The sequence below is a fragment of the Betta splendens genome, chromosome 11 (genome assembly GCF_900634795.4).
Source record: "Betta splendens chromosome 11, fBetSpl5.4, whole genome shotgun sequence".
In the NCBI taxonomy this organism is placed as follows: Eukaryota; Metazoa; Chordata; class Actinopteri; order Anabantiformes; family Osphronemidae; genus Betta; species Betta splendens.
Window position 1 is genome coordinate 11288566 of NC_040891.2, and position 25525 is coordinate 11314090.

At 44.4% G+C, this 25525-nt stretch overlaps 1 long non-coding RNA gene across 1 annotated transcript; it reads right to left on the reverse strand.

Moving 5' to 3' along the window:
* Positions 1-1035: 1035 nt before the first annotated feature.
* LOC114865644 (uncharacterized) lies at positions 1036-24477 on the reverse strand. The gene is made up of 4 exons (XR_003787554.3): positions 24323-24477; positions 18274-18304; positions 11297-11370; positions 1036-2074 (listed from the first exon to the last, which is right to left on the reverse strand). It is a non-coding gene; the product is annotated as an uncharacterized LOC114865644 (long non-coding RNA).
* Between the last annotated feature and the right edge of the window lie 1048 nt (positions 24478-25525).

Here is a 25525-nt window from a genome sequence, read left to right on the forward strand (position 1 = left end):
AGGTTAATTCAAGCTTTGCTGCAGCACAGACGAGCAACTTTTAAATGAACTAGAATCGACCTCCCACATCATCTCTCGTCTGCATTCAGATGAAGCACGGGAAAACAAATAAAAGTCTTGACATGGTTTGTTAGTGTCAGTTACAGTTGACATTGTTTTAGCTCCCCCTTGTTTTTCCTGTGCCTCTCAGTGAAGGGGGAACTGTATTGACAATAGAAGAAAAGAAATGGAGAGAAATAAAAGGCTTGAAAAGAAGGCAAATGACAGGGAGGCAGATTATGTTGCACAGAGTAGGTGGGTAAGGGAGTGGAGTATGAGGTAAGGCCAGAGTAATGAGGTCAGTATCAATAAGAAGAATGCAAGAGAATAAAAAGAAATATGCAAATTGTGTTTATATGTGTGTGAGGAAGGGAGACACAGAGAGAGAAGCTGTCAGAAAAAAGGGAGAGGGAGGCTGAGAGAAAATGACAGTCATGGCCAGAGGAAAGGAAAGGAGCGTTTGAGAAAGACAACCCCTGAGAGACTGTTCGTTGAACCCACTGCCCCGTCTCAACCCTCCCCCTCCTCCTCCTCCCTGTGTGCTTTGCCATGGTTACCAGACAGGGCTCCCAATGCAGCCAGTTAATGTGTTTTTCAGCGACAGGAGCGAGCTGGGTACTAATGTGTTTCAGTCTGTCTCCTGCACAATCAATGTCAACTGTCCTAGGATGCACAAACACATGGCGGGCGGAGAGCCAGGGAACACGGAACCCACAAGTCTGAAAGGGGGATCGTGTCACTTTTATATGTTCACCTGAAAAACGCCCTGCGACTGATCAGAAAAATGAGACGCTCAAGTTTGAGTAATTCTCTCAGTCGGACCCGAACACCACGTTGATCTTAATTACACTAATATGCATCCTTTACTTCCTGCTGGTTAAGCTACAGTAAATATGACCTACACTGCTTATACGCTACCAAAGATCATTTAAGCAAAATAGCTGAGCTTGTTAAGTTATATAAGGATAACACTTACCCAAAAATCAATCCAGCCACTTTTCATTGTTTTTTAACATTTTATTTTCATTAATTCCACAAACACGATGCAAATCACTCATGTATAGAAATAAAAAAAACAAATCACGTAATTAAAACTATGTTAGTAACCTTCATCTTATATGTTCGGCTCCTGCTTCAGTGCTTGCTTGTTCTCTTCGTCTTGTCTCACAGTCCAATAGTGAACCGACCGGAATGTTAATTGTTGCTGAAAGTCTTTCAAAGATACAGAGTTTAAAAATATTCAGTGTATTTTCGGATGATTAAACATCAAGGGAATGTCACTGTCTTTTTAAAATTAATTATCAAAGCCTCCCTCCTTCCTTCTACTTTTTTTAATGTTGCGAACAGATTTTAAAATTTGATGTGAATCATATTTCAGGGTCACGACCGGTATTAAAGTGTTTGTGTTCAAAGCCGACCAAAAAAAGTCCTGCCTCTTTCTTTGTTTTTTACAATGTCTGGAAAGTTTGGCGCGTTCTCCCCAGATGACCTCATACAATCAAAGCATCTTATTGATGAGTGTTGTGCAGATTTGCAGGTCTGATCTGAGTCTTTTATTGATGTCTGTAATAATCTCATGCAGGCTTTTCCACTCAAAGGGTTTACTGTCATGTCCAGAAGCAGCTGCATGCACCTCTGTTCCCAAGGGCCTCACCTGTGACCTTTCATATCATCACAGGTTAAGGGTCTCAGGGACAATGACACACACAGACGGACACTGATGAACTGAAGCAGCTGAGGCGCGGCTGTTCAATCATCCTCCTCCACCATCGAAATGAACTTTTTTAATATCGACGTCATGTATTTTATGTTTTCATTCACGTACAACATATAGAGGTTAGCTCAACTTTATAACATGCAAACAAATACAACTGCAATTCAATTTGCACCACATCATAGTAAAAAATTAATTCTTGGATAAAAGACGCCACGTTTCACTACGGCTTTGTTACCGCTGTTTCCTATCGATGCTGACGCAGTCCGATGTAAAAATGTCTCGTCTTGACACGGCGTCACAACTGGACCGGATCACGCCCTGTTGAAAAAAGGACAAAGGCGCTAAAATACATCATCAAATATATTCAATTCTGTGTTTTTGATCAGATCATTGCATTCTCAGGGCCCTTTCACGGTCTGTCCTCCTGACATAGCCAGCGCCTGGTATTCAGTGCCGGTCTGCGCAGTGGGTTTAAACAAAGTGCCCCCTGCTGGCAGACAAACGGATGGACAAAGCGGTGAGAGACAGACGCATACGCAGAGGAAAAACCCTCAAATTTAATGTATAAATAAGGATTTGCATATGAACAGACGGTCTGCGTGAGCATCAAGATCCAACAGAGCGGTCATGCGGTTCATAGACACACACACACACACACACACATCCATGAAACATCCACAGACAGCTGTGCCTGGAGCCGCAGACAAGACTGTCGTCTTATATTTCCTACAGGCCTTGTGATTTCACAGGATTATGCAATCACTCCCCCATGACAAAGATGTTCAGCCTTGAGGGAGTAACACTGATTTACTCTTGCCCAGACAAAATAAAAAGTCACACAAGCCTGACACTGCAGATGCCACATGAGGAATATGAGCCAGGGTTCAAACAACTGGTACACGGCTGAAAAGCTCCATTCGCATCCGGCGCCAGTCTGTGCAGATGGTCATCTGCCAGCAATCCAGAACATGCCTGTGGCTGCAGGACCGCTGTCTCCCAGGTGTACCAGCGCACACACACCGACAGAACCTGCAGCCGTCGCTGCCTGTGTGCAAAATTAAGACTGCCTCTCTCCTTCCTCTTTGTCTCAGCGCTTGGAGATCTCCTCCTCTGTCCCAGTTTGACGAGCTCCTCTGCTGCTCTCCGGCACACGGGAGACAAAGGCGGCGGGTGAGAAAAAAACAGAGGCTGCTGAACTCTGCGAGGGGAGAACGAACGAAGGTGGACGCGAGCGGAGGGAAGATGGCGGCCGGACGCGGTCAGTCGAACCGTTGTCTCGGTTTCAGTCGCGAAAGTCCCTTTTTGAACTCACCACTCGCCTTTGCTCGCCGCTCCTGCACACACACGCACGCACACACGCACGCCTGGATGCAAACACACGCACGCATGCTGTCGCGTGCACATGCAAACAACAAGTACATGTACGCGAAACAAAGTACGCACACGCACGAATAGCGCGACACACTCTCACGACAAGTTATTGATCCGTTCTCCCCCCTGTGAGAAACAAGCATCAATCAATCCGCCGCTGGGAAAACGCTGCTGATAAAACCTATCCTGCCCCATCTTCACAGCCCTGCTTCCCTCCGAGCGCTCGGCGCAGCGCAAGCACACAAGCTCTTCCCTTCCCGCTACCCCTCCATCTCCCTCCATCTCCCGCTCGCCTCTTTTTGTGTCTCCTCTTCTTCCTCCCCTCTCCCAGGCGCTGTCCCTGGCTCTGCTGCTGTGCCCGTCTCCCTCTGCCAAGTCACATCACTAATTCTCCGGGCGATTAGAGTCCGAGCGAGGCGGCGTCTGTGAGGCAGGTATGTCACACGCTCGCGCGCACAGCGAGGACACACGCGGGCGATTGCATTGAATCCGTAATCTGGTGCTGTACCAACACCCCCACGTCCCCCAACCCCCAACAACAACCAACAGCGCCTTCATCTATGACCCCCTCCTTTCATGAATCTGTGTCACCTACATAGATCACACAGAAACACATGCACGCACACACTCCGACACTTAAGCAAGCATGCAGCATCTCCAGCTATCGCTTTCTTCTTCTCTTGCCTGAATACTCTATCACCCTGTCCCCGCCTCCCCTTGCTCTGTCTCAGCCCTTCCCCTCGTTTTCATCCTCCCCTCCCCGTCTCTCGCCCTCTCTGCCTCTCCCGTACTCTAACCCCTTACATTTTTCGAGGCGTGACGTCCCGTCTCGCCCGTGTTGCAGAGTCTACGCTCACATGATGCTGTGTCTCTCTACGTGGGTGTCTTTTACTCCGTGTGTGTGTGTGTGTGTGCGTGCGTGTGTTTGAACTTGCGCTGCTGCATCCGTGCATCTGGAAGAGAGAGAGAGAGAGAGTCAACGTGTTCGTAAGGGAGCGAGCGAGGCGGGTGTGTGTCCTTGTGCAACGCTGTGCACACACACACACACACGCGCATCTGTGTGAGAGCGAGGGAACGGGGGGTGGGGGGTGGGGGGCTCACAGACGGAGGCTGTGGATTTTACACAGCATGAGGATCAAAGCCACAGCAAGCCCAAAGGTGATTAACCTCCCAGCCGTTCTGACCACAACACTGCTGCTCCTCTTCCATATTTCATTAACACAAAGCCTGCTATTGCTGCAATTCATCACATAGCGATCTACCCGCCTTTGTTACACAAATTCACAGATATCCACTATCTCATGGTGAGAAATAAGCCAAGTAACCGTAAAATCACACGGCTGAACTTTGCACCTCTAGATGAAAATCTCCCAAAACAACAATTAGGTGATACATTGGAATGCAGCGAGATAAACCGGCGCAGAATTAATAAGAGGGTAAAAATAGCAGGGCAGCTTCTGGTATGAAATATCGGCGTCAAATGTATAAGGGGCGGCAGGAATCGGCCAACTTCTCTGAAATAGCAGGTGGCTGGCAGCTCCATTGTGGCGGCTGCGTTTCCTCCCGAGTCGGACCGTGCAGGGGAGTCGTTTCTTTGTGTGCGCACAGAAAAGAGCAGCGCTCGGCAGAGATTGCTGATATATGCTCTTTTTTCCCCTCCTCGCCGGAGTACTGCAACGCAATGCGGATACTGAGCGTCTGAGCCACTAGCCAGACACACTGGGGGACAGTGTGGGGGGGGTGGGGGTTGGTGGGAGCGGGGGGCGCTGGGGTGTGGAGGAGAAGGAGACGGAGGCGGAGGAGGTAAGCAAGTTCATACGCAGCACGGCGGCGTTATCACAGAGTCACGGGCTGAAAACACCAAGAACTCTCCCCATATTTAATTCAACTACTACAAGTTAAACATAAATCCAAGAAACTGGTGCAGCAAATAAATGCGATTCATACGTTCTTACAGACGTTACTTTAAACTTCTGCCGCACTTTAACATTCACAGCCACGTTCCAGCATAATGTCACTCGGCGGCTTTGTGCATGACACGCTCGGAAACAAATCCCTACTGATAGTCACCTCCTACCCCATTGGACTGCGCCAAATAAATCAAAGAGCACTGCAGAGCAAGGTGGGTATATTGACGCCCGAATTAGCCGGACCTCGTCAGCAAAACCCCATTAGTATTTCAGATTTATTAGATTTAAAGTCGGTGCAGAAACCATTTTGTGGCTTGTTTTTGCGTCAATATGATTATGCATCTGAAATCTAATTTTGTGAAGGAGAAAGGTAGAATTAGTTAGATGGTACAGAGGATGCGATCTGTCAGTGCAGATCTCTGGCTTTATCCTCCACAGACCTTGAGAACGATAACACTTAAACGTATTCAACAAATACCTTAATATTTAATACCAATCTATTTATTTAGGTAATTTCACTAAACATCACTGACATCTTCTTTGTTACTGTCCCTTACAATTTGAGCTGTACTAGTAAATCCTTGACGTACTGTCACCGTGGTCACATCTCCAGTCAGCCTTTACTTACCACTCCAACAGGTATGAACGATGATGGCACTTGTGTGACGTCTGTGTGACACCGCAGGGAAAGCTAGAAGGTTGTACAGTTATCTCCAGGCTCTTTATTATGCGAAACCATACAACCAACTACCTCACACTGCAGCGCACCGAAGCAGGGTCAACGCCGGCGTCACGTCTTCCTCCAATGCCGTCTTCCAGTCTGTTACTTTTATCTCTCTCTTTGTTCACCGCGCCTCACCCCGTCCCCCTTTTCAGTTCATGATCTCATTGAATTCTCACAAAGCTCGGTTTGATATTAATATATAGGCTTAGTACAATTCCCAGAGACTACAAGATTAAAGTTGTGACTGTGACAATGCTGGAAATGAAAACAATAATTGCCGACGCTGGATAACTAATTGCAGTCTATGCCTTTCTGCAGACTTGTCTCCCTCTTGTGGGTAGAGACAGTACACAGACCACCCCCCTCCCACCAGGGGCCAAGGCAGACCTTCACTGTCTCTGAACACAAAGACAAACACTTAACCTGCAGTTGCACATTGTAGGCGTCTGCCTGACCTACTTCTGCAAGTGGAGTTGGTGGAATCTTCCATATGCTCAAAGACTCGCGTAGGCCCTGCTGAGCAGTACCTCAATGTCAGTCTGAGGTTCAAGTCAAGCTCAGTTTTTTCTTTAGCTTCAAAAATTGAGTCCCTGTTGTGGTATTAAATATATTAATAATAATACAGTATAGGATCATATGCATAGGCTTGCTTCTACATTTTCTCCGTCCATTTTGAAGTAAAAATATCTTGGAACACGGTTGTGAAGTTGGAACAATTAACTTGTGTTTCTTAACACTAGTTTTAGAATTACAGTTGTTGAAGTCACTCATTATGCACAGGTCTCAAGTTAAAGGTCTCTGTTTGCCTTTGTTGTGCCTGTCTGAAACTAGGTCTGTTCTAATTCTCAGTAGTTTCAATAAGGCTTAACACACGCAACGTTCATTTAATTAAAACTGGAACTACTCATGACTCACCAAGACATTAATTAATGTACAACTCAGCAGTAGTTCAGCAGTTGTGGTTGTGGATTACTATATGTTCAAGGGCAACTTTTTAATAAAACACTGCATTCACAATCGAAATGTCACAGAGATTAAGGTTTAAACTGTGGTTTGGTTTGGTTAAGACACAACTCATTACAAGGTAAGGCTTGTGGTTTTGGTTAAAGCTTCATAAACACATTGGTCTGAAAGTCACTGAAGCTTTTTATACATTAATGTAGACCACAATATCCCCATGAAACAAAACCATAAAGCCTAATAACGCTGCGGTTGCTACAAGGACACAGAGGACTGGAAAAGAACGGTTTCTGACCTTTATTAGTGCTTAAAAATCTATTATTTATATTTAAAATCTGAAGCATGTTGCTAATCTTTAGACCTTTTATTAACCAAATGCCACATCTGTGACACAACGGCTTGTAAGAGCCTTGAAAAAGTCTTATCTTCAAAAATCACAAGAATTTGTCAAATGTGACTGTTAATTATATCCCTGCCGTGTTTTAAACAGGTTGCTTGTTACCTTGACGTGTTTTGGATTCATTTTATGTTCATTCTCCCAAACACATAGATAATATCTAACCTTGTGGCAGTCGACTATCACACATGGATTGAGTTTGGTGAATTGAGCTTGAATGAATTAACTTTACATTTACAGATAAATGCAGTATTTACTGAGAGATGGCAAACATTCAGAATAGTAGGAATGTTGTCACATATATCGTATAAGGTCAATTACAGTGTTTTGTTGTGTAACTTGTAAATACAAGCCAGTGTTTTAAGTCAGTCTAAGCTCTATTTAGTCAATCTGCCTTATTATATTCCATAAATAAGGAGGCACACCCACACATTTAACATCAACTACGGTGATCTCTGCAAACTGTCTATTGTTAGCAGCTGTGTTTTGCTGTTCCTCCTGTGCGCCTCACGGACCCATTGATTACTTGAGTTGCTGTGCCACGTATTCAGCTTGGTCAATGCACCAAAAACAACCTTTAACAACTTAAAGTCTCATACAACTTGGGCCTTACTGACAAAGCTCAATAAGCATGATGAATAGCTGTGTTGGGTCGTTCGGTTCCATTACCAGAATAAAAGCCTCAATATGTTGACTTTACCAAGGGTCTACCATTTAACCATCAGTACTGTACATGAAACGTGACCCAACAGATTTTCTTCATCTTCACAGGACTTGGCAGCCCCATATGCTTAATAGAGACATGTATTTTTTGCGTTGGCCCCTCTCCACTGCCCTCTGCCCACCCTCCAACTTCTCTTCGTCTTATTTCTTTGGCTGTCCTCCTGCCTCTTATTTGTCCTTCATCACAGAACATTTCAGGCCTCAAAATCTTTCACAACTTTTTTTTCTCAGGCAATCTTTCTGTTCACGCCAACTAAGTCCCCCCTTTCATCCCCTTGATTCCACTCCTCCCCTTTTTAAACCTCTCTCACTGTCTCATTCGCAGTCAGCTCACGCATGAATGCGGCACGGTGGTGCCAGTGCCAGTTTTTTGCCAATCTGTCTGGATGTGTTCGTGTGCCAGCGTGGTCTGGTGGGAAGCCCCTGCACCAGAGGCCAGGGTGGCAAACAAGCCAGAACCTAGTGTGGTGGCAGGTCAAGGCAAGCTCTGAGATTTACAGTATTATGACCCCAAGAAAAAAAGAAAAAAAATACTCTCAGTCAAAGAATAATACAGATGGCGCGTTTCAGAGTTACTGATTTCAGTCGACCTACAGGCGCTTACATGGCGTTGACCACGCACTTACCAGCCACTTACCAGTGCCCCCCGCTAGTTCTGGGGTCTGGAGAAGGTGTAAATATTTAAATTTAGCCACTCCCATTTTTAGCACCAATAATGCAATTCCAGAGTCCAACCAGAGGGTGGAGCTTTGATCACGAGAACTTTGTATCTGACCTGTAAATTCAGGGTCAAATACTGTGTATGATACTGTGTACGTCATACATAATATGAATCTTTTTTGGGTGGGTTTTTTACAACGTATGAAAATATGGCACTTAATTCACCACATACTGTAATATGACATTTTTTATGACATTCTATGCTATGACATGTTTTTTCAGTACATCTACAGTACCGTTAATGCATTGACTTATTTTAGAATCAAATTTTAGGTTCAAATCCCACTTTTGTCATGTGTGAGTTGTGCTGCCACAACAACACTACACTATGAGTTTTATTGCATAGTGACATGCATCACATTGTAAACTTGACTTTATCTTAGTCTTTCTTTGCTGAGTTCACAGCGCTGAAGTTGGTCCAGTGGCAATGGACATCAAATGCAAACTACCATAATGAAAAATAGTATATCATGAAAAAAATGTCATGGTATAGTTTTGGGTAAAAAACGGCTCGCATGACTTTAAGTGTAATCGGTATAGTATGTGGTGAAAAAAAGAGTATAGTAGTCAGAGTATACAGTAGGTACACCTAAAACACCGGAGTGAGAATGTTATTTCCAGTGATGTCAAACATTAGTTTGCAGGTCAGTATTGTTTTGTTTAGATGTTTTTGGTAAATGTACTTTTGTAATTTTTTAGATTGTTCCTGTAAACTGATTTTACATAAGCAATTGAAATGTAATTTTATTGTAAATTTGTCTTTATTTAGTAAATTTTGAATATATCCAATAATGACACTAGAAAAATGGTTGTTATTCATATGTTCACGATCTCAGCAGCAGAGCAAGACAATAAAATTTACTTATAGAGTAATTGTAAAAGTGAGAATACCACATGATTTGTGAAAAACAGAAAAAGAGGCTTTGCAAACTCTCAACAAATTCTATTTGCTGTGATCAGGGTTTTCTTTTAGTCTATTTAACCAGTGAGTTAATTAGTCATTTTTATTTTTTATGATTTATTGGTCTTCAGTAAATGTAATACGTCAACAACATAGGACAGTGAGCATAGCCTTATTTTAATAAACATGACTAAACAAAATAAATGAGTAGATGTAGAAATAATCTATGAAAAACTAAAAACTCAGCCACATATCGGCACATATACTACGAAATTCAGAATTTTCTATGCACAAAAATAATTTTGGCTCAGAACAGAAAAGAACAGAACAGAAGAGAGGCTGCGACTCTCGACCACTTATCGTCTTTGAGAAGTGACGTAGACATCGGCACCACCCAAACAATGAAGGGTAACAGAGGAGCGAAATCTGCCCAGTGACAGCAAATAAAATGTTAACCACAGCTATGAATCTCCTGGCAAGTGCCAGCTCAACAGGAATGCGGGCCTCAGACAGCGGTTCTCAAAGTCGGAGCCAGGAGCTGCTGCTAGTCCAGTCGATTTTCCAGAACGGTACAAACTATTCAGGTACGTAACTGTAAATGAAGCTACATAATGACGATAAAGGTCCCATAAGAAACAAGGTGACAATATGAAGCTAATAGATAAACACGTTCCCATGGCCACTATTGTCTCAGTTATGCTTAGTAAAAACTAAAATTACACACTTCCCCGCTAAACTGGACCTGTGTGGATGTGGCGATAACTCAGACATGGGGTGATGCGCCTCTCCAGTTAAATAATAGCTTGGTGCAGGGCTACAATAAGTATCTGCTACTCACAAACCAGAAATTATTAGCTCTCTCAAGATAGAACGAGCTTCTGTAGTGCAATTTATCCCAAACCCTCCTTTTCACTGTCCTCATACCTTATTTACAAAGGCAGAAAACGTTACCATGGGAACACACTACTAGGCAACCTCAGTGGCTTGGCATGATGCCCAGTGGTTGCTAGGGCACTGTTGTCAATGGCTATTGGGTTGTGTTGGCCAGTATAAAGTGTGTGTGTGTGTGTGTGTGTGTGTGTGTGTGTGTGTGTGTGTGTGTGTGTGTGTGTGTGTGTGTGTGTTTGTGTGTGTGTGTGTGTGTGTGTGTGTGTGTGTGTGTGTGTGTGCACGTCCTGTGTTGCCATGTAAGAGTGGGAGATATGTTTGACTGTGTGTGTGCACGTGCATGCATGTTTTTACAAATATGTTTAATGCACACATGACATACACTAACAATGGACTGTTCTCATTATATAATAATGGCTTTTGTATGAGCCCAGTATGTAATTATTTTAAATAATAGCCTATGAATGATTTAATTGAATTTTCCTATTACTGGCTTGAATCTGTGGGTGTCAACTGATAGGAGGCAGATTGGTTGGCTAATATAAACTAATTTTTTCTTTCTTTGCGAAGCGTGCATTGGTTAAAGACAAGAGACCAAAAAAAATGAATAGAGAATAATCAAGGACGTAGTTATCTGAGATGCAGGAGAATGGCTCCTTGATTTAGTCTTCATTTAGCAGGTTTGATGGTGTGATTGCTAACAGGTGAGAAGGAGCGTCTGGCAGCGACACACAGTAACTATTTTGCTCCATATGGATTGTAAATATGCAAAAACATGTTTTATAATAAGTAGAAAAAGAAACAGGAGGAGACAGAAAGAGAGTAGAAATGTTTGAGTGTTTCTATGTATAGACGTTCCCCACAGCAGCTCTGAAGCTTTAAGCTGTTTGTCCTCTTATTCAGTTCAATCACATTCAAACACAACAGATGTTGTCAGAGCATTTACCTCACAAGCGGGATCTAGTCTTTTCCCAGGACTCTCTTCTCAATAGGGAGCGTCTATGGTTGCTCACGACATTCCTGAAATCAGCAGAGCATCATGCAGATCATTAGCATAAGATAAGACAGGGAATATGAATAAACAGGTTTAGCCATCACATTGGGACAAAAAATAAATAGGGTCCAACACCGAAACACAACCTTAGCTGGCTTTTACCTAGACCACGTAGTCCAGGAGTGACAAATAAAAAAACACCCTGGACTCAATAATTAATGAACGCTATATGATAATTAAATCATAATGGACCAATCCCTGATTAGAGCACTCAGCAGCAAAAAGAGGTTAATAAAAACACAAGCATTTATTATAGAGGACGCTTCAAACATCATGTTCAGAGTCTGAAACAGATTAACAAAGTGGAAGATAATGGCAAGAAAGAATACTGTGCCATCAACAAAGCACGAGTAAGAGGGTGATAGAAAAAGCATGTACAGCAGAGACAGTTAAAGACGATGCTGATGAATAATACATTGTCAATGCTAGAAAACGCAATCCAGCATCATAAATAAAATGGTAATGAGCCAAACAAATGCAATAATTATTACGCCGCAACACAATGAAAGACAACAGAGACAAGAATCTGCAGCTTTTGTGTTGGTGTGTCCTCATTAATTCCTTCAAGTGTGTGTGTGTGTGTGTGTGTGTGTGTGTGTGTGTGTGTGTGTGTAGACTGTATATGTATATATATATATGTGCATGCACTTAGGGAGAGCGAGCGTTGCCTCCACTGCATCTTATCTAATATCATGGAGAACAAGCGCAGCCTTTCCCCCCAGCCCATTGCCCCCCGGCCCTTTGAACTCAAGCCACTGCTGGCAATGCAGTCTGACTGAGCACAGCATGTCCTGAAAGGAGGTCAGAGGGCAGGACAAACAGTCTGGTGTCATGGCAACTTGATACCACCAACCAAAAATTCAGAGTGGCTGGTGGGGCCTCAAGATAGGTTGGTGGACCTGTCACAGCCACTGAAGACGGCGGCTCCCAGTAGAATGCAGAACTGACTACTAAGCTATTATGAGCTCATTTATTTAGTGTAACTCTACTGCACTAGAGGACATTAAATAGAAAACGTGAACAGCCTTAAATTAAAGTTACAGACACTGACAATTTGCTCTAACGCCCCGAACGGTTCTGAAGAAACAGACAAGTACTGCAAAAAGTGCCACGTGGCTCGTCTCCGAACTGCCTCCCTTTCGTTTGTCGTACTAATGATTCTGAGTTCAATTCAGCAAACCTGAGACACGAACTGCAGCTGTAATTGTGTCGCCTGCCTGCGCCAGCCCTCCGCTGTCTGTGTTTTCCTCTCACTCCCCAAGTGTTGGATCAATATGGAATCCAGGTTCCTTTGTACGTCATTAGCTTGTCTGATGCTTGAGTTGAGACCTCTCTAAACCGACGAGCGCTCGGCTCCTGGAGTCTCTCAGATGAAGAGTGTGTGATTGCAGCTCTGCCTGTTTGCATCAAGCGCGTGTGAGCCGCTAGACTTCAAACCAGCGCCGTAAACGCATGCAGCCCTTCTTCGGTGCATATCGGTGCGTGCGAGTCTCGTGCGTGCATGTGCTGAAGCTGTACATGAGCATGCACGGGGGCCTGTGCGAGCACGGTGTGTGTCCTTGTGTTTGCTCAATGCGGCAGAGGGTGGACTGCCAGATCAATAGGAAACAAATGAATTCAGATCAATATGAAGCCAGGGAGTGAAGGAGAGGGAAGGAGAGATTGAAAGCGAGTGAGTGGGGTGATGCAGGACGAGGAGGAGGGGTGTCGGTGGGTTGGAGGGGCTGATGTGTTACCAGCAGAACTGCAACTAAATGCACACTTGGGATGGACCACTCATTTCTACAGCCAAAACCTTGGTGCTTTGAGGTCACTGATGGTTAAAATGGATGGTTAAGTGAGTTAGAGAGAAAACAGAAAGAGACAGGAGAGCAGCGACTCCCGCATCCTGCATCACTGGCGGTTTGGTTTCATGCAATGCGATTTTTCATATTTCTATTTTCATTCTCACTGTGAGCACCTTTCTCATCTTTATTCTCTATATATTTCTTGCTTAGGTTTAATTTGTGCACTTAACTGATCGAGCTTTTAGCCTCTTTTAGCTTCTTTTCATGCAGGTGATGCAACAACCACCAGCTCTTTCTTTGACTGCTCAATTCATACATCGCTTTGGCAACTAAGTGAGTCTTGACTAAAAAAAAAACTTCATCAAGGTCCCACGGCAGCAACATCTGTCACTATCTGCAGGCAGCAGCTGTAGTCAAGGTGAACTTTGACCTTTCTGCCTCTATTCTGCACAAGCCGGACACATTTTCCTCCTATCAAGCACGATGAGATTAGGAATTTCGTAAACTTCATTTTAGAGGAAAAAGTGCCAAAAAGCTAGCATGGAGATATTTTGAAAAAAATAATAGTCAGGATGAGAGAGGAACTGGCTAATTCCTGAGTATAAGCATCACTGTAGTCAAGTCGAAATTAGATGAATCACTTTATCAAAATTAGAGAAACCGAAAGGATTTATATTTGGCTTAAAATCTTAATTGAAAAAAGTTGGAGTAGACGGATGAGGAAGTCTGTGGGGGGAACTTAAGGTCCACGCAGAATAGCACCGCCTACACAGCACGCGCTATAAGGTGCTGAGGCAGCAGAGTGGCAGGGTTGTAGGTGAACAGAACTCAAAACCACAATCTCAGGTTTCTATTCATTAAGGAAACGCAAGGACAGCGGGTGATGTCGCGAAGACCACTGAGGCAAAGTTCACAACTGACATTTTCCCATTTTTAGTTAATTGGATGCTCCAGCTTTAATCATCTCTCTATGCAGATGTCAAGCATTGACCAGTGTCACTGCCTAAACTGACCAGATTCCTTCTGTAACAGCAGTTACAGAGAATCTCTGGAACAAATATTGATGATCTTTTTGTATCGGTGCTATATTTGTATCACTGTAGGGGTATTAACTTCCTATTTTATTGACTTTTCCTGTGTTGTTATGTATTTGTAGCTATTGCATGGGTTTACATTTAAAGTCTATTTCAGTCCTCATTACCTCAGACACAGTTATTGGCAACATTTTTACAGTAGCTGAGAGGCATTTTCCACATACGCTGAAAAATATTTGAGATTCTTTAGCTTTGGAGTATCGCCTTGAAATTGCAAACAGGATTGCTCGGCTTTGTGTATCTGTTCATCTCTAGGCTGCGAGATCAAAGAATCAAGAGCCATTTGGGAGTCGGAACTAAATGAGACTTTGAAGTGATAGTGGGGAAAAACAAACACAAACAATTGAGTGCTTGTGAACGGGCGCTCTCCAATTCCACTCTCCACTTTCAGCTCAAGGTTCTACGGCTCTTGAGATGGATTTCAGCGATAAATACCTCTATTAGCCGTGAGAGCCGTTAGAGATGCGGAATGTATGGTGTGTCAGCCATATTGTTTAATTAAATGCGATACCTTTAGCAACTGATACCCCAGAACCCACCAGTTGGCAGTCGAGGCATTCAGTGTGTTTACACTAACTTAAGTAACCTGGTTATTCTGGGAAAGGCGTTCTGTCTGTTAACTACAGCCTGTAAAGAAGCATTAGTTGGATACAAGCAGCGAACTGAATGTTTCTTGTGCTCCAGAATTTTTGGTGGAAAATAATCAAATTGTATTTGCAGCCACTGCTGCTTAATGTAAATCATCTTAAAGTCCATAGAGCGCGTGGCAACAAGCAGCTGACCCAGTGGAGCAGCACCCAGTGACAGCGACCCTGTGAGCCAATTTATCAGGCGTCCGCGGCACATCCACCGCTGCTCTTTTCACTGCTGTTGAACTCACACTATCATTTTCACCTTTGGCAATTTCACACGGCGAGGTAAAAGTTGAGCAGCAGTGACCATGGATACAAACCAGATAAAGAGGGAGGAAAAAATAAAACCGCGTGATACGTGTAGAAAAAAGGGGCCTCGACTGAGACGGTCTCAGTTTAGGACTGCAGGTAATAATTCTTGGGATTTTTTGTTTAAATCTATGTTTTATATAAATTACAAACTGTTTAAACACGGGAGTAATATTTGAATTACTGCTGTGTGCAGCCATTAAATGTGATTTTGGATTTTACCTTAAGTGATGGAGGAAGAAAACCCCTATAGAGGAAGCTATAGAGGGGCCGAGCGAGTGAGATGATCCTAAGGCAGTAATGTAGAACATCAACTCTAACCAGACAGCCTGCTAAAAAAAAAGCATAGCGATGGAACCATCACCATGTCTCTCAGCTTTTCTTCCTCTCTCCTCTTTAATCTGGCAGCCTCCCCTACTCTCTCTTTGTCTCTCCGTCTCTCGGCCTCTCTTTCTGTCCCCCTGAGCTGTGTTCTGTGTGTTCCATCCCTGCCTCCCTCTATCTCCCTGCCTCTAATGTGCTTTGGCGTGTGTTACCCACGGGTGCCTGCGCACTGCTGCTGCCATCCTAAAGCCGGGTCATGGGGGCAGCTGAAGCGGCACGATGCTGTCTGTGACATCATCAGTCACTGCTATTACTCACGTCTCACCTCCCCTCACTGTCTGAATCTGCAAGGGCTTTAGGTGCTTGGTGGCAGGCACAACCATCTCACAGATCATCACACCCATGATGTCAGAGCAGGATGAAAAATCATTTTAAGAGAATCCAATTTGGCCTCAATACTAACTGTGTCATAATATTTATTATGAAATTAAGCTTTACTAAAAAAATACTTTCCTAATTTATTATCATACATTACTAACAAACTGACAAATAAACATTTAAGAAGCAGTATTATTCAATTATTCACTATAAGAGAACAGTTAAATTAATTTGTAAATATTAAATGTTCAGTCAACAAAAGAATAATGTCGACATCGTCAAATGTCTTCTCTTGTTTGACCAACTGTGAAAAGATATTTCAATTACAGTGATAGAACATCAGTAAATCCACACATGTGAGAAACCAGAGACATGACAGGCTGGTTAAAAATTTAGTATGTCAGTAAAAGTCAATAATTAAACATGCTCGTTAAGAACAAATGTTGTTGATGTATGTTGTCAATCACAGAGAAGGTTAAAATAATTTGAGCCATGTATTCTAAATTGTATGCACAGGTTTATTAAATTAACATACAATGGAAAGGGGGCAGATGTGGCTGTGTGCAAAAGTCCTAAAACAGTGCCCATTGTACATCTGTGTAACCTTGTACTGTACACATGCTCAGTGCATGTGTGAGGTTCAGGCTGTGTCAAACAGCCACGTCTGCCATCAGCAGAAACCTTCAAGTACCCGGGGGTCTGTCTGTCTGTCTGTCACCCCGAAGGAGGAGGCGAGACTCTGCAAACTCCTTCACAACACAGGTAGTCGATACGAAAAGCTCACAGCCTGCATCTGTGTATCCACCACATGAATCATACATGACCAGCACTACCAGGTACTGTATGTGCGCTAAAGCATTAATAACAAACACCAGTACTATATCTATAGTATTGGTGCGTTTTCCCTCTCCTCCCTGCACTCCTGATACAATGTGCCACAGAAACGGAGAGAGGGAGCGACAGGGGTGACGGCCTGAAGAAAGCAGAGGACAATGACAGAATAATGACATTTAGAACATAAATACCTAAGGCCTTGAATATTTGAAGACGCCACCAGTATGCACAGGGACAAAATGAAGTGTGGGAACAACACGAGGCAAAGTAGGACAGCAAAATAAATAGCGTGACTGAAAGACGGACGGACAGATTAAGTTAAAGAGACACGCAGGAGAGACAGACTCAGACAGCGCCGGCAGGAAGTACAAGGATGAAACAGTGAAACACAAAAGGGGGGGGATTCGGCAGCAGATAGAGGCAGAAAAAGGAAAAGAAGACAAAAGGCGGGCGGAATTATAAAAAGGCAGAAAAGGGCAAAGAGGCAGAGGAGCGCGGTGCCGATGCACATGCTAGAATAGGTGGCAGGCTCTTGTCAGAGCGCTGCCCCGGTCGCACAGCACTGAGGAATTCTCCCTGTTCGGACACATTCCTCCAGGCCTCAGATGTTAACCCCTGCCACACCACCATACTGTACCGCGGTGGTTACAGTGGCAGCATCATGTCAGCAACCTCAAAGATACACACATACAACATGGTGGTCATAAAACACAAATATTTCCTATTTGTAGTCAGTGTGAAAGTCACCTGCCTTGGATATTATAGACATGCTGCGAATGGAAACATACTCTCTAAGCTCACACGGTTATGAAGAATTGCACAATATCAGCTATAATGGATCGTTTATCCATAGGTAAATTGTCTGTGCTGGCTGCAGGGCGTGCATGTGTGTGTGTGGGGGGGCCCTGCAAAAACACATTGTGAAAATATCAGGGCAAGAAGGCTCCTATTGTGTCACAGAGGCAGAATGTAGCTCTTATTCGCCCGCTGCTGGACTGGGGGCAAAGGGGCGACATCAGCACAAAGACAAAAATGTAATGTGAGGCATCTCCAGAGCCGGCTTCAAGGCCCGACCACAGGCCGCTCTTTATACCCGCACTCGCTGACTTTTCAGCAGCATCTGATAATCGGGACGTGACCAACGGATGACCCCTCCACTTGTTGCTTGCTAAGATAAGTTGCGGCCAACAGTGTTACTTAAATAGGCACGCCGGCAAAATGAGTGATTGTCTGCTCGCTGCTTTCACATATCTGTGAGGTTAATCATAGCAGAATGACTCAGGGAGGAGTAACTCGATTATTCTGACGGTGGCTCGACGTTTCGATTGGGCCACGGGCTAAAATGGCTGACCAAGTGATCCTGACTGCTGAGTGCCATTAGGCAAAAATGTAGGGGGAACCTGCAACCATAGAGACGACCGGAATGAGAGCGATGTGCTATTTATTAGGAACCATCGAGCAAAAGTGTCAAATATAAATATAGAAGGACGCTGTAAAGATTATTTTCTTACCTGATAAAAATGACATCTTCATGAAATTCATCTGAAAAACAGAAGGACATTGTTGAAGGAGTTGTTTGTACATAATCATAATCATTTTAATATAACACATAACAGCTTTAGAATTATTCATCATCCATTTAACCATTTGGATATAGGCTATAAATAAATAGACAGATAGTCTGTGTATAGATAGATCAATATATGAGAGTATATATACATATATACTTTCATGTGGACATTTGCTCATACTATTTATTATTTCACTATTATTAGTCAGAGTTTTGGTTTTCAGCTACTTCGGCAGCACGATTTCAAACCTGCTACACATAACGGTAGCTTGCATGGGAATTCCTGAAGTCTGTTCGATCCATTAATGTATGCTGTGGTTGAGTCATCAATTATGAATGATACGCACACACACACACACACACATGCACAGAGTTCACGGAGAGCTGGTACAAAATCATTGGAAAGGCAGTGGGCTCTAGCCCCTTGTATAACAGCAGCACGCTGCGAGAACACAGATGTGAAGAGAAGACGTACGCACGGTAAGAAATGACTAAATGAGACAAACAGTCTGTTTGCTATAGGAGATGTTATTCCACTTCCTCAGCCTTTAGGTGTCAGACACTTCCAGCCCATATGTGTGAATGCTGCAGTGGGGGCCTCTTCCCCTTTAAGGCCCAGGTATTCAAGAGTGTGTTGACCCTGTCAATGAGTTCATACCATAAGCAGACCCATATAGCTTCTCCTCCAGAGCCCCTGATCACGAGCCTGCTGAGCTGCTGCCTCAGTTATGTAAGATTACATAACACCAGGTCTGTCTGAGTAATATTTCATAACCTGGGGGTCTCACTACATTGGCATTACCCCGAAAAGTGGAATCCAAGGTGGTGGGTAGGTCTGACTATGTAGAAGTCAGGTTTGAGAGGAAATCCAAGCATTTATCCCTCGTATCTATCAGATTCTTCTCCTTGTGTTATTTCAATGGCAAACTCAAAAACCTTCAGAAATCAAAAATGGTAGTTTAATTTCTTGAAAGCTACATCGGAGGTCAGGAAAAAGACGCATTGTTCCTCTCAGCAAACGTATCACACTGTGGCATATGATTTAATATAGCACACATTTAGACACTGAACGTTATTAAAGAACTAAGCTAGCATACAGTACATTCAGTATCAACACTGTCTGTACAATGAGCTCCTTATTTTATTATCAGCAGTATTTGTGTGCACGGCTTTCATTGTAACTTTTTGATGATCCTGTACTTGCACATAACTTCAATACTGTTGCTTCATCTCTCAAACTAATAACACAACAGGTTTTAAATAAGATAAAAATGGGCAACATCAATCAAAGGGTGTTTCGGCGCTTATCATTCACAGCAATACAGAACATCAGCTGCGGACGAACAATCGCGGCTATAAGATAGCAACTGTGGAAACCGATAGAGAAAATATGGGCCGCGATAACAGGAGGCTGCGTAAACAAAAAGCGGAGCGGACTGATTAAAACAGGAGAGGAAACAGAGCTGCAGGACATATGTGAGACCGATACGCCAAAGAAAAGGTTTAGCCATGGAGGATACAGCAGAGGAACTGCAAATGGACACAGGCACCTATGTCTATTTTATGCTTTACGTATCATATTACTCTGTCTACTACTAATCTGTACTCATAGTACAACAAGTGCATGTAAAAAAATCTGCATCGCTATCTTTGCACCAAAGTCCCCGTCTACCTGTAACTCACCACCGCAGACGAAAGTAAGCTAGAAAAATGAAAAACTCGCTGGAGACTGATCCCAAGTCAGAAGCGCACCGGAATAAACCTGTCTTTGTCTTCCGTTGACACCAGACTACATCTTGGAGTGTTGGTTTTGTCTTTACAGGCGGACCAGCAGATAGATTAGGGACCCGGATGAACGGATCGAGGGCAGGAAAGGGGGAAGCATGAGGGGAGAGAAAAATCTAACGAGAGAGAAAAGAAGAAGCCTCGTCACACGTCGCACTCTCACCGCTTCACCTCCTTTTAACACAACGCTAACCACCAACTCTGAAATTTCCTGAAATATGAAACGCGATTGTGCAAAGCCACGCAAGTATTAGCAAGGGGTCACCGCCTGCTCCAGCCGGCTCCCTGAACTCTAAATCACATCCCTTTACAGTAAGACGCACACGCACACACAAGACTAACACCGATAGCTACACGCACAACACACCCATGCCTTCATGTGCTAGCCTCCCATGTATGGGCCCCCTAAAGAGTGCACTCAGTGATCCCTCTCTGAAACCTTCACCTAAATGTGACCAGATGTAATCCTGCAAGAAGATGCAAGCGAGGAACGGGAGAAAGGTACTAAAAAGGGGAGTGAAGGAGCAGGGCGGACAAACAGCAGCCCGGGGAGCACAGTTTCTTCACACACAGGTTTAAAAAACGAAGCCGAGCGAGGATGCACGTGCGGGAATGGAGGAGGACGCGCACGTACGGTATACTCACGGATGAATGAGAGGATGACGGGGGGAGCGGCGGAAAATCGTGTCAAAAAGCCGAAGGGCAAACGCGGAGCGGAAAGTGCGAGCGCGACTTTGGCGAAAAGTCCAGTTTCGCCTCATTCTGGAGTTTCAGCTTCCCTGCGCCTTTTCCCGCGATTTTGACGATTCCTATCCATCCGTACCTCCTTCCTAAGTCTGGTCCCCCTCTTCTCTTCCCCCTCCCATTTTATCTTGCCAATGCCGGTACTCCTTCTCCCACCTCTCTCTCTCTTCCTCTGAATTTCAGGCTTCCCCCTGCAGACCATGCTCTCCATTTTCCCCTCATTCCTCGCCCCTGTCTGATCATCAAACACACCCTCAACCCTCTGTGTCGGAAAAGGGGGAAACACAAAAAAAGGCTTTTGAACACAAGTCGATTTTGAGCCAGGAAGGAAATTACTGCAGGATAGTAGAAAAAAGTCTTCGCTGGCGCGCGGTCTGAGACAGGGACAGTCCACGGCCTGCGTATTTCAGGGGCACCGCGCGTGGTTCGGGTCCGCGGCGGCGGCGCCCGCCGGGAGGACGGCGGCGTCCAAGAGGAGAGCGAGGGAAAAAAAGCAGGAAAAAGGCGAGCTCGCCGCGGCCAGCCTCCGGTGAAAGTGGATCGCAGGCGCGCGTGAGGGGAAGGAGTGGGAAGAAGTCCGGGGTGTGTGCGAGTGCGGTGGGAGGAGAGAGGAAGGACAGCCAGCCAGAGGAGAGGGAGGAAGGAGAGACCGGGGGTTCACGGAGGAATATGGAAGAGGGAGGGATAGAGGAGGAGTGTGTCGGCACGGAGAGGAAAAAGGAGAAGGCCGGAATAGGAATACATTTTTTCTATTATACTCACGGTATTTGAATTTTGAGCTCCCCACCCCCAATTTCAAGGCTAATACCTTCTTTCACTGGGAGAAGAAAACAGAGGAAGAAAGGAGAAGAGAAAGAGCCACTGTGTGCTTTGTCTCCCACCCCTGCCGTTCCTTTTCCTGGTTTCCTTTCTGCTCTGACTCTCCTCTATTCAGCCCTTTTTCTGCACGTGCACTTGAACTCCAAATCCTGCCTGCTTTCCCCTCCCCTGTCTCTCCCTGTAACTGCGCATCTGTGTGTCTCTGCCTCTCTTTCTCTCTCCCAGGCAGAGGCTTGAAATAGTGCGAGCAGAGCAGGCAGAGCGAGCGGGAAGGAAAAGGAGAGGGTGAGGGGGACAAAAAGGGGAGAGAGATGTTGAGGGGGGGAGGGGAAGAAGATTAGACAGGCTGACTCGAGAGCATAGAGCTGCTCTGTGCGTGCGTGTGTGTGTGTGTGTGTGTGTGTGTGTGTGTGTGTGTGTGTGTGTGTGTGTGTGTGTGTGTGCTGACATGTCCGCACATATGTAATTGCACATTCAATTCATCCACCTCAGCTTTGGATGCGGCGTTACACATGACGGTGGTAATCCGCATACGGTAGATCGCCGAAATCCCAGAAAAGGAACGCCGGGCTTTTTGGGGTCGGGGTGAGAAATATTTAAAGCATCACGGTTTTCGGTATTTTCAGCAGATCAGTGTCACACTAACAATCAGAATTATGCAACGCTCTGAAACACTAGTCTAAAAATAAGTGCTGCAGACGATGACTTTAATTTATCGGTCGCGTTGGTTCTCGCTAGTATGACACAGCTTCATCTGAAGCTGCTAGAGCCAAAAAGTAACGTTTTCACCTTTTGGACATTTCTGAAATTAAATTTTTGAACACTCAAAAACTAAGAACAGACTATTTCACTTACATACTTACTTTACAATGAGATAAAAAGGCAACATAAAAGAAACTCAAACCAGCAAATATGAGTATAAAAATGTACTGAATTATGTATTTTCAAAGCAGTTGTTATAATTATTTTTCACTAATATAGTAATTGTATAGGATCCCTGAGCACATCTTCCTGCCATATTTATTTTATAATTCAGCACAAGAAATAAATTGTGACATGCAAAAGTCAATCAACAAAATAATCAACACATAAATTATACAAACACAGTTAAACACAAAAAACATTAACACATGAATTAAACTGTTCATTCTTTTTGTGTTTCTAATCTATATTAAATGACTACTCTGAGGATTTTTATAATTTATATTTCAAGATAAGTAATGAAGCTTTGATCCCAGTACGTTCTAACTGTCAGAAAATTGCCACAAACTGAACAAAGGCATATAAAAAAGTATCTATAGTAAAAAAAACCTAGGGATTAGTTTGAGACATAAAACAGATTCATAAACTATAATGTCATAAATGTGAAAGTTTTTACTAAATTAAAAACGGATACGCTGAACTTCATTCAGCTTAGTTGACATGTTGCCTACACTGTGAGACAGGTAGACAGAAGGTGAAAACACTGCAACCACCAGCTAATGTAATTACTTTTCTATTTATAAGTAATACATTGTCAGGGATTAAGGGTGAGAAAAGAGAAAAGAGGAGGCAGGTACCGAGGATCAGAGACAACTGTGCTGGGAAAAAATGACCATGTTGTTTCGGTAGCTTTCTCGCTATGCTGTCATTAGATATGACTATAATTATGCCCAGAATAAACGCTATTATTAAGAAAACATGGACATTAGTCCCTGAATGCTGCTGTGTTTTGCAAAAGCGTATGCATGAACGTTCACCTGAATCTAATAAGATGTCAAAAAGCAAAAACTAGAAATTTGAGCATTTCTGTTTCCTCCCATTGACCAGAAAAAAACGTTGCCAGTGAAACATGTTACATGTTTTATAAGCTACGGACTCACTGTGCGTGTCTAGAAGTGGGTTGGTGCTGCTCAGTGCTGGATGAAGAATTCCTCCCCACCTCCAGCTCCCCCATCGGACCTCCACACTTGCTGCACTTAAATCAAACTCTAAACGCACGCATTCTATACTCTCTGGCGGAGTCTTCCTCGCGGAGGCGCCTTCCTCCTCGGCCGTCGACCGCGGCACGCTTCGTGAAGAGCCTTTGGGTCTAATAAAAGGGAGGAATGGGCCGCGGACGTGGGAGACGGCGCCGCGACACCGCCCTCTGCTGGGCGCCGCGGGGAACTGCTCACGCCCAGCATCACCGCGGTGAAAAGGCTCGGCTTTAAAACGTTTTAAGCATCACTATCACATATAAATCGCGTGCCGGTTTTGCGCGGTACATTTAAACGCTATTGTTTGAGTCGTCTGGGTTCAAAGGCGGAGGTTGACGGCTTTTTCTATGACAGTCGTTTCTAAATGGGGGCAGCCCGCCTCCCTCCGCAGCATCCTCTTCTTCGCTGCCCCACCGCGTTCACGTTAGCTAACATCGGCCGAACTTGGACTCAACTCCAGCCGAACCCTGCTCGGCCCGACGTCGCTTTTAAGGGGCACACGAACAGAACGGCGCGTGTTGCCGTTGGCGAGGACGCGCGCCGCGTGCACGCGTAGCTGTCAGAGGAGTTGGACTTATCTGCGCTGAGTTCGTTTCCAGTTGCTTCTGCTAGCTAGCTGGTAGCTAACAGCAGCGGCGCATCTGAGCCCCTTAGAGATTGAGTCGTTTCTATTTTTTAGCTCACCTTTTGTCCCACTTGCCGCCCAGACGCCCGGCGTTGCAGTGGGCGGTGTCGGGCAGCAGTTTGCCCGGGCGCCGTCAGCGTTCTGCCAAAGTCGGTGAAGCCGCGTCCTGCCGCTTCACGACTGGCTCATCTCCAGCTGTCAATCACAGCAGACGACGCCACCTCAATATAATCACAAAGTACATTTTCATTATTCAGAGCTGGAATTATGGAACTTCATTCTTTAGAAATGCAGCCATTAGTTATATAAACAAACACCGTTCGTTTTTTTTGCATATCAAATCATTTAGAGCAAAGAAACAAGCAAATAATCATTTTAATTACGGATTAAGATGCAGATTATGTTTTCAATCAACCAATTGGTCTATTCTACTTCCTTGTATAGTTTGTAAGTATTATTAATAAGGGTCAACGTTGTAACTAGTTACTGTATATGTTTTAACATACGATCTATATATTTAAACCTATATTTCTATAGATTTTCCCACAACCTGCCTGTAAAACACTCCTTCTCGAGACCTATCTTTAGGTGTGACATATGATCTTACACAAGCAGTTGCCTATTATCAGACAGACCTTTCACAAGGAGATTTTCCCAGACTGCTACATTGCAGTCTATACAATAGGAGCACATATACACAGTTGTCTTTGTTGCCCTGTATAGTATCTGCTCAGGTGAACGCATGTGCGTCTGGGGATATATGCTGATAAGCGGGCGTGTTGGATTTCATGTCTTTCTGGTGAACAAATCAGGAGCATTTCAAATGATAAGGACATATTGCGTCACCTTGAGTTGTCCGGGTCACTAGCCTTCACAGCCTGTCACCTTTACCTGTGAGGAGGGGTGGGCGTGGGCGCAGTACAGTGTGTCCTGCCCACTTCAGTGTGGGCTCCAGGAACGTGGCCAGAGGTCATCGCTGCTCTGAAGGGGCTCAAGGCGGTGGAGGACTTCAGTAGATGCTGGGTACCAGTCTGTGGTGCAGTGATCTGAGATCTGAATCTGGCTGGTCAGGTGTGATGTTTAACTGCAGTATATACTGTAACAGCGCAAAACAATCCCTGCATCTCTGCAGTTGAGTTGCATGTAGTATTAATGTGCACGCCGCTCTGTTTGATATGACTTTGCTTCCTCCCTGCACACGCCATCTCCTCCTCTGTATGTTAAGGTTGCCTCAGCAAACAAACAGCTATCACTGCCTATTT